Raw genomic sequence first — 11,818 nt, 5'->3', positions numbered from 1 at the left:
TCCCGTTATTACATTACTGTCCAACTGGTGGTTGTTATACACCTTCCCGTTATTACATTACTGTCCAATTGATGGTTGTTATACACCTTCCCGTTATTACATTACTGTCCAACTGATGGTTGTTATACACCTTCCCGTTATTACATTACTGTCCAACTGGTGGTTGTTATACACCTTCCCGTTATTACATTACTGTCCAATTGATGGTTGTTATACACCTTCCCGTTATTACATTACTGTCCACTTGATGGTTGTTATACACCTTCCCGTTATTACATTACTGTCCAACTGATGGTTGTTATACACCTTCCCGTTATTACATTACTGTCCAATTGATGGTTGTTATACACCTTCCCGTTGTTACATTACTGTCCAACTGATGGTTGTTATACACCTTCCCGTTATTACATTACTGTCCAACTGATGGTTGTTATACACCTTCCCGTTATTACATTACTGTCCAACTGATGGTTGTTATACACCTTCCCGTTATTACATTACTGTCCAATTGATGGTTGTTATACACCTTCCCGTTATTACATTACTGTCCAATTGATGGTTGTTATACACCTTCCCGTTATTACATTACTGTCCAATTGATGGTTGTTATACACCTTCCCGTTATTACATTACTGTCCAACTGATGGTTGTTATACACCTTCCCGTTATTACATTACTGTCCAACTGATGGTTGTTATACACCTTCCCGTTATTACATTACTGTCCAACTGATGGTTGTTATACACCTTCCCGTTATTACATTACTGTCCAATTGATGGTTGTTATACACCTTCCCGTTATTACATTACTGTCCAACTGGTGGTTGTTATACACCTTCCCGTTATTACATTACTGTCCAATTGATGGTTGTTATACACCTTCCCGTTATTACATTACTGTCCAATTGATGGTTGTTATACACCTTCCCGTTATTACATTACTGTCCAATTGATGGTTGTTATACACCTTCCCGTTATTACATTACTGTCCAACTGATGGTTGTTATACACCTTCCCGTTATTACATTACTGTCCAACTGATGGTTGTTATACACCTTCCCGTTATTACATTACTGTCCAACTGATGGTTGTTATACACCTTCCCGTTATTACATTACTGTCCAACTGGTGGTTGTTATACACCTTCCCGTTATTACATTACTGTCCAACTGATGGTTGTTATACACCTTCCCGTTATTACATTACTGTCCAATTGATGGTTGTTATACACCTTCCCGTTATTACATTACTGTCCAACTGATGGTTGTTATACACCTTCCCGTTATTACATTACTGTCCAATTGATGGTTGTTATACACCTTCCCGTTATTACATTACTGTCCAACTGGTGGTTGTTATACACCTTCCCGTTATTACATTACTGTCCAACTGATGGTTGTTATACTTCTTCCCGTTATTACATTACTGTCCAATTGATGGTTGTTATACACCTTCCCGTTATTACATTACTGTCCAACTGATGGTTGTTATACACCTTCCCGTTATTACATTACTGTCCAATTGATGGTTGTTATACACCTTCCCGTTATTACATTACTGTCCAACTGATGGTTGTTATACACCTTCCCGTTATTACATTACTGTCCAACTGGTGGTTGTTATACACCTTCCCGTTATTACATTACTGTCCAACTGGTGGTTGTTATACACCTTCCCGTTATTACATTACTGTCCAATTGATGGTTGTTATACACCTTCCCGTTATTACATTACTGTCCAATTGATGGTTGTTATACACCTTCCCGTTATTACATTACTGTCCAACTGATGGTTGTTATACACCTTCCCGTTATTACATTACTGTCCAATTGATGGTTGTTATACACCTTCCCGTTATTACATTACTGTCCAATTGATGGTTGTTATACACCTTCCCGTTATTACATTACTGTCCAATTGATGGTTGTTATACACCTTCCCGTTATTACATTACTGTCCAACTGATGGTTGTTATACACCTTCCCGTTATTACATTACTGTCCAACTGATGGTTGTTATACACCTTCCCGTTATTACATTACTGTCCAATTGATGGTTGTTATACACCTTCCCGTTATTACATTACTGTCCAACTGATGGTTGTTATACACCTTCCCGTTATTACATTACTGTCCAACTGATGGTTGTTATACACCTTCCCGTTATTACATTACTGTCCAATTGATGGTTGTTATTCACCTTCCCGTTATTACATTACTGTCCAATTGATGGTTGTTATACACCTTCCCGTTATTACATTACTGTCCAACTGATGGTTGTTATACACCTTCCCGTTATTACATTACTGTCCAACTGGTGGTTGTTATACACCTTCCCGTTATTACATTACTGTCCAACTGATGGTTGTTATACACCTTCCCGTTATTACATTACTGTCCAATTGATGGTTGTTATACACCTTCCCGTTATTACATTACTGTCCAACTGATGGTTGTTATACACCTTCCCGTTATTACATTACTGTCCAATTGATGGTTGTTATACACCTTCCCGTTATTACATTACTGTCCAACTGGTGGTTGTTATACACCTTCCCGTTATTACATTACTGTCCAACTAATGGTTGTTATACACCTTCCCGTTATTACATTACTGTCCAATTGATGGTTGTTATACACCTTCCCGTTATTACATTACTGTCCAATTGATGGTTGTTATACACCTTCCCGTTATTACATTACTGTCCAATTGATGGTTGTTATACACCTTCCCGTTATTACATTACTGTCCAACTGATGGTTGTTATACACCTTCCCGTTATTACATTACTGTCCAATTGATGGTTGTTATACACCTTCCCGTTATTACATTACTGTCCAACTGATGGTTGTTATACACCTTCCCGTTATTACATTACTGTCCAACTGATGGTTGTTATACACCTTCCCGTTATTACATTACTGTCCAATTGATGGTTGTTATACACCTTCCCGTTATTACATTACTGTCCAACTGGTGGTTGTTATACACCTTCCCGTTATTACATTACTGTCCAATTGATGGTTGTTATACACCTTCCCGTTATTACATTACTGTCCACTTGATGGTTGTTATACACCTTCCCGTTATTACATTACTGTCCAACTGATGGTTGTTATACACCTTCCCGTTATTACATTACTGTCCAATTGATGGTTGTTATACACCTTCCCGTTGTTACATTACTGTCCAACTGATGGTTGTTATACACCTTAACGTTATTACATTACTGTCCAACTGGTGGTTGTTATACACCTTCCCGTTATTACATTACTGTCCAACTGATGGTTGTTATACACCTTCCCGTTATTACATTACTGTCCAATTGATGGTTGTTATACACCTTCCCGTTATTACATTACTGTCCAATTGATGGTTGTTATACACCTTCCCGTTATTACATTACTGTCCAATTGATGGTTGTTATACACCTTCCCGTTATTACATTACTGTCCAACTGATGGTTGTTATACACCTTCCCGTTATTACATTACTGTCCAACTGATGGTTGTTATACACCTTCCCGTTATTACATTACTGTCCAACTGGTGGTTGTTATACACCTTCCGTTATTACATTACTGTCCAACTGATGGTTGTTATACACCTTCCCGTTATTACATTACTGTCCAATTGATGGTTGTTATACACCTTCCCGTTATTACATTACTGTCCAACTGATGGTTGTTATACACCTTCCCGTTATTACATTACTGTCCAATTGATGGTTGTTATACACCTTCCCGTTATTACATTACTGTCCAACTGGTGGTTGTTATACACCTTCCCGTTATTACATTACTGTCCAACTAATGGTTGTTATACACCTTCCCGTTATTACATTACTGTCCAATTGATGGTTGTTATACACCTTCCCGTTATTACATTACTGTCCAATTGATGGTTGTTATACACCTTCCCGTTATTACATTACTGTCCAATTGATGGTTGTTATACACCTTCCCGTTATTACATTACTGTCCAACTGATGGTTGTTATACACCTTCCCGTTATTACATTACTGTCCAATTGATGGTTGTTATACACCTTCCGTTATTACATTACTGTCCAACTGATGGTTGTTATACACCTTCCCGTTATTACATTACTGTCCAACTGATGGTTGTTATACACCTTCCCGTTATTACATTACTGTCCAACTGGTGGTTGTTATACACCTTCCCGTTATTACATTACTGTCCAACTGGTGGTTGTTATACACCTTCCCGTTATTACATTACTGTCCAATTGATGGTTGTTATACACCTTCCCGTTATTACATTACTGTCCAATTGATGGTTGTTATACACCTTCCCGTTATTACATTACTGTCCAACTGATGGTTGTTATACACCTTCCCGTTATTACATTACTGTCCAATTGATGGTTGTTATACACCTTCCCGTTATTACATTACTGTCCAATTGATGGTTGTTATACACCTTCCCGTTATTACATTACTGTCCAATTGATGGTTGTTATACACCTTCCCGTTATTACATTACTGTCCAACTGATGGTTGTTATACACCTTCCCGTTATTACATTACTGTCCAACTGATGGTTGTTATACACCTTCCCGTTATTACATTACTGTCCAATTGATGGTTGTTATACACCTTCCCGTTATTACATTACTGTCCAACTGATGGTTGTTATACACCTTCCCGTTATTACATTACTGTCCAACTGATGGTTGTTATACACCTTCCCGTTATTACATTACTGTCCAATTGATGGTTGTTATTCACCTTCCCGTTATTACATTACTGTCCAATTGATGGTTGTTATACACCTTCCCGTTATTACATTACTGTCCAACTGATGGTTGTTATACACCTTCCCGTTATTACATTACTGTCCAATTGATGGTTGTTATACACCTTCCCGTTATTACATTACTGTCCAATTGGTGGTTGTTATACACCTTCCTGTTATTACATTACTGTCCAACTGGTGGTTGTTATACACCTTCCCGTTATTACATTACTGTCCAACTGATGGTTGTTATACACCTTCCCGTTATTACATTACTGTCCAATTGATGGTTGTTATACACCTTCCCGTTATTACATTACTGTCCAACTGATGGTTGTTATACACCTTCCCGTTATTACATTACTGTCCAACTGATGGTTGTTATACACCTTCCCGTTATTACATTACTGTCCAATTGATGGTTGTTATACACCTTCCCGTTATTACATTACTGTCCAACTGATGGTTGTTATACACCTTCCCGTTATTACATTACTGTCCAACTGATGGTTGTTATACACCTTCCCGTTATTACATTACTGTCCAACTGATGGTTGTTATACACCTTCCCGTTATTACATTACTGTCCAACTGATGGTTGTTATACACCTTCCCGTTATTACATTACTGTCCAATTGATGGTTGTTATACACCTTCCCGTTATTACATTACTGTCCAACTGATGGTTGTTATACACCTTCCCGTTATTACATTACTGTCCAATTGATGGTTGTTATACACCTTCCCGTTATTACATTACTGTCCACTTGATGGTTGTTATACACCTTCCCGTTATTACATTACTGTCCAACTGATGGTTGTTATACACCTTCCCGTTATTACATTACTGTCCAATTGATGGTTGTTATACACCTTCCCGTTATTACATTACTGTCCAACTGATGGTTGTTATACACCTTCCCGTTATTACATTACTGTCCAACTGATGGTTGTTATACACCTTCCCGTTATTACATTACTGTCCAACTGATGGTTGTTATACACCTTCCCGTTATTACATTACTGTCCAATTGATGGTTGTTATACACCTTCCCGTTATTACATTACTGTCCAATTGATGGTTGTTATACACCTTCCCGTTATTACATTACTGTCCAACTGATGGTTGTTATACACCTTCCCGTTATTACATTACTGTCCAACTGATGGTTGTTATACACCTTCCCGTTATTACATTACTGTCCAACTGATGGTTGTTATACACCTTCCCGTTATTACATTACTGTCCAACTGATGGTTGTTATACACCTTCCCGTTATTACATTACTGTCCAACTGATGGTTGTTATACACCTTCCCGTTATTACATTACTGTCCAATTGATGGTTGTTATACACCTTCCCGTTATTACATTACTGTCCAACTGATGGTTGTTATACACCTTCCCGTTATTACATTACTGTCCAATTGATGGTTGTTATACACCTTCCCGTTATTACATTACTGTCCAACTGGTGGTTGTTATACACCTTCCCGTTATTACATTACTGTCCAACTGATGGTTGTTATACACCTTCCCGTTATTACATTACTGTCCAATTGATGGTTGTTATACACCTTCCCGTTATTACATTACTGTCCAACTGATGGTTGTTATACACCTTCCCGTTATTACATTACTGTCCAATTGATGGTTGTTATACACCTTCCCGTTATTACATTACTGTCCAACTGATGGTTGTTATACACCTTCCCGTTATTACATTACTGTCCAATTGATGGTTGTTATACACCTTCCCGTTATTACATTACTGTCCAACTGATGGTTGTTATACACCTTCCCGTTATTACATTACTGTCCAACTGATGGTTGTTATACACCTTCCCGTTATTACATTACTGTCCAACTGGTGGTTGTTATACACCTTCCCGTTATTACATTACTGTCCAACTGATGGTTGTTATACACCTTCCCGTTATTACATTACTGTCCAATTGATGGTTGTTATACACCTTCCCGTTATTACATTACTGTCCAATTGATGGTTGTTATACACCTTCCCGTTATTACATTACTGTCCAACTGATGGTTGTTATACACCTTCCCGTTATTACATTACTGTCCAACTGATGGTTGTTATACACCTTCCCGTTATTACATTACTGTCCAATTGATGGTTGTTATACACCTTCCCGTTATTACATTACTGTCCAATTGATGGTTGTTATACACCTTCCCGTTATTACATTACTGTCCAACTGATGGTTGTTATACACCTTCCCGTTATTACATTACTGTCCAACTGATGGTTGTTATACACCTTCCCGTTATTACATTACTGTCCAATTGATGGTTGTTATACACCTTCCCGTTATTACATTACTGTCCAACTGATGGTTGTTATACACCTTCCCGTTATTACATTACTGTCCAACTGATGGTTGTTATACACCTTCCCGTTATTACATTACTGTCCAATTGATGGTTGTTATACACCTTCCCGTTATTACATTACTGTCCAATTGATGGTTGTTATACACCTTCCCGTTATTACATTACTGTCCAACTGATGGTTGTTATACACCTTCCCGTTATTACATTACTGTCCAACTGATGGTTGTTATACACCTTCCGTTATTACATTACTGTCCAACTGATGGTTGTTATACACCTTCCCGTTATTACATTACTGTCCAATTGATGGTTGTTATACACCTTCCCGTTATTACATTACTGTCCAACTGATGGTTGTTATACACCTTCCCGTTATTACATTACTGTCCAATTGATGGTTGTTATACACCTTCCCGTTATTACATTACTGTCCAACTGATGGTTGTTATACACCTTCCCGTTATTACATTACTGTCCAACTGATGGTTGTTATACACCTTCCCGTTATTACATTACTGTCCAATTGATGGTTGTTATACACCTTCCCGTTATTACATTACTGTCCAACTGATGGTTGTTATACACCTTCCCGTTATTACATTACTGTCCAACTGATGGTTGTTATACACCTTCCCGTTATTACATTACTGTCCAATTGATGGTTGTTATACACCTTCCCGTTATTACATTACTGTCCAACTGATGGTTGTTATACACCTTCCCGTTATTACATTACTGTCCAATTGATGGTTGTTATACACCTTCCCGTTATTACATTACTGTCCAATTGATGGTTGTTATACACCTTCCCGTTATTACATTACTGTCCAACTGATGGTTGTTATACACCTTCCCGTTATTACATTACTGTCCAATTGATGGTTGTTATACACCTTCCCGTTATTACATTACTGTCCAACTGATGGTTGTTATACACCTTCCCGTTATTACATTACTGTCCAATTGATGGTTGTTATACACCTTCCCGTTATTACATTACTGTCCAATTGATGGTTGTTATACACCTTCCCGTTATTACATTACTGTCCAATTGATGGTTGTTATACACCTTCCCGTTATTACATTACTGTCCAATTGATGGTTGTTATACACCTTCCCGTTATTACATTACTGTCCAACTGATGGTTGTTATACACCTTCCCGTTATTACATTACTGTCCAATTGATGGTTGTTATACACCTTCCCGTTATTACATTACTGTCCAATTGATGGTTGTTATACACCTTCCCGTTATTACATTACTGTCCAATTGATGGTTGTTATACACCTTCCCGTTATTACATTACTGTCCAATTGATGGTTGTTATACACCTTCCCGTTATTACATTACTGTCCAACTGATGGTTGTTATACACCTTCCCGTTATTACATTACTGTCCAATTGATGGTTGTTATACACCTTCCCGTTATTACATTACTGTCCAATTGATGGTTGTTATACACCTTCCCGTTATTACATTACTGTCCAATTGATGGTTGTTATACACCTTCCCGTTATTACATTACTGTCCAACTGATGGTTGTTATACACCTTCCCGTTATTACATTACTGTCCAATTGATGGTTGTTATACACCTTCCCGTTATTACATTACTGTCCAACTGATGGTTGTTATACACCTTCCCGTTATTACATTACTGTCCAATTGATGGTTGTTATACACCTTCCCGTTATTACATTACTGTCCAACTTGATGGTTGTTATACACCTTCCGTTATTACATTACTGTCCAACTGATGGTTGTTATACACCTTCCCGTTATTACATTACTGTCCAATTGATGGTTGTTATACACCTTCCCGTTATTACATTACTGTCCAACTGATGGTTGTTATACACCTTCCCGTTATTACATTACTGTCCAATTGATGGTTGTTATACACCTTCCCGTTATTACATTACTGTCCAATTGATGGTTGTTATACACCTTCCCGTTATTACATTACTGTCCAACTTGATGGTTGTTATACACCTTCCCGTTATTACATTACTGTCCAATTGATGGTTGTTATACACCTTCCCGTTATTACATTACTGTCCAATTGATGGTTGTTATACACCTTCCCGTTATTACATTACTGTCCAACTGATGGTTGTTATACACCTTCCCGTTATTACATTACTGTCCAACTGATGGTTGTTATACACCTTCCCGTTATTACATTACTGTCCAATTGATGGTTGTTATACACCTTCCCGTTATTACATTACTGTCCAACTGATGGTTGTTATACACCTTCCCGTTATTACATTACTGTCCAATTGATGGTTGTTATACACCTTCCCGTTATTACATTACTGTCCAACTGATGGTTGTTATACACCTTCCCGTTATTACATTACTGTCCAACTGATGGTTGTTATACACCTTCCCGTTATTACATTACTGTCCAAATGATGGTTGTTATACACCTTCCCGTTATTACATTACTGTCCAACTGATGGTTGTTATACACCTTCCCGTTATTACATTACTGTCCAATTGATGGTTGTTATACACCTTCCCGTTATTACATTACTGTCCAACTGATGGTTGTTATACACCTTCCCGTTATTACATTACTGTCCAATTGATGGTTGTTATACACCTTCCCGTTATTACATTACTGTCCAACTGATGGTTGTTATACACCTTCCCGTTATTACATTACTGTCCAACTGATGGTTGTTATACACCTTCCCGTTATTACATTACTGTCCAATTGATGGTTGTTATACACCTTCCCGTTATTACATTACTGTCCAACTGATGGTTGTTATACACCTTCCCGTTATTACATTACTGTCCAACTGATGGTTGTTATACACCTTCCCGTTATTACATTACTGTCCAACTGATGGTTGTTATACACCTTCCCGTTATTACATTACTGTCCAACTGATGGTTGTTATACACCTTCCCGTTATTACATTACTGTCCAATTGATGGTTGTTATACACCTTCCCGTTATTACATTACTGTCCAATTGATGGTTGTTATACACCTTCCCGTTATTACATTACTGTCCAACTGATGGTTGTTTATACACCTTCCCGTTATTACATTACTGTCCAACTGATGGTTGTTATACACCTTCCCGTTATTACATTACTGTCCAACTGGATGGTTGTTATACACCTTCCCGTTATTACATTACTGTCCAATTGATGGTTGTTATACACCTTCCCGTTATTACATTACTGTCCAACTGATGGTTGTTATACACCTTCCCGTTATTACATTACTGTCCAACTGATGGTTGTTATACACCTTCCCGTTATTACATTACTGTCCAATTGATGGTTGTTATACACCTTCCCGTTATTACATTACTGTCCAATTGATGGTTGTTATACACCTTCCCGTTATTACATTACTGTCCAACTGATGGTTGTTATACACCTTCCCGTTATTACATTACTGTCCAATTGATGGTTGTTATACACCTTCCCGTTATTACATTACTGTCCAACTGATGGTTGTTATACACCTTCCCGTTATTACATTACTGTCCAATTGATGGTTGTTATACACCTTCCCGTTATTACATTACTGTCCAACTGATGGTTGTTATACACCTTCCCGTTATTACATTACTGTCCAATTGATGGTTGTTATACACCTTCCCGTTATTACATTACTGTCCAATTGATGGTTGTTATACACCTTCCCGTTATTACATTACTGTCCAATTGATGGTTGTTATACACCTTCCCGTTATTACATTACTGTCCAATTGATGGTTGTTATACACCTTCCCGTTATTACATTACTGTCCAATTGATGGTTGTTATACACCTTCCCGTTATTACATTACTGTCCAATTGATGGTTGTTATACACCTTCCCGTTATTACATTACTGTCCAACTGATGGTTGTTATACACCTTCCCGTTATTACATTACTGTCCAACTGATGGTTGTTATACACCTTCCCGTTATTACATTACTGTCCAACTGATGGTTGTTATACACCTTCCCGTTATTACATTACTGTCCAATTGATGGTTGTTATACACCTTCCCGTTATTACATTACTGTCCAATTGATGGTTGTTATACACCTTCCCGTTATTACATTACTGTCCAACTGATGGTTGTTATACACCTTCCCGTTATTACATTACTGTCCAATTGATGGTTGTTATACACCTTCCCGTTATTACATTACTGTCCAACTGATGGTTGTTATACACCTTCCCGTTATTACATTACTGTCCAACTGATGGTTGTTATACACCTTCCCGTTATTACATTACTGTCCAACTGATGGTTGTTATACACCTTCCCGTTATTACATTACTGTCCAACTGATGGTTGTTATACACCTTCCCGTTATTACATTACTGTCCAATTGATGGTTGTTATACACCTTCCCGTTATTACATTACTGTCCAATTGATGGTTGTTATACACCTTCCCGTTATTACATTACTGTCCAATTGATGGTTGTTATACACCTTCCCGTTATTACATTACTGTCCAACTGATGGTTGTTATACACCTTCCCGTTATTACATTACTGTCCAACTGATGGTTGTTATACACCTTCCCGTTATTACATTACTGTCCAACTGATGGTTGTTATACACCTTCCCGTTATTACATTACTGTCCAACTGATGGTTGTTATACACCTTCCCGTTATTACATTACTGTCCAATTGATGGTTGTTATACACCTTCCCGTTATTACATTACTGTCCAATT

This window comes from Haliotis asinina, chromosome 14 (assembly GCF_037392515.1).
Source record: "Haliotis asinina isolate JCU_RB_2024 chromosome 14, JCU_Hal_asi_v2, whole genome shotgun sequence".
NCBI classification, from domain to species: Eukaryota; Metazoa; Mollusca; class Gastropoda; order Lepetellida; family Haliotidae; genus Haliotis; species Haliotis asinina.
Note: the sequence above shows the minus strand (reverse complement) of the source record.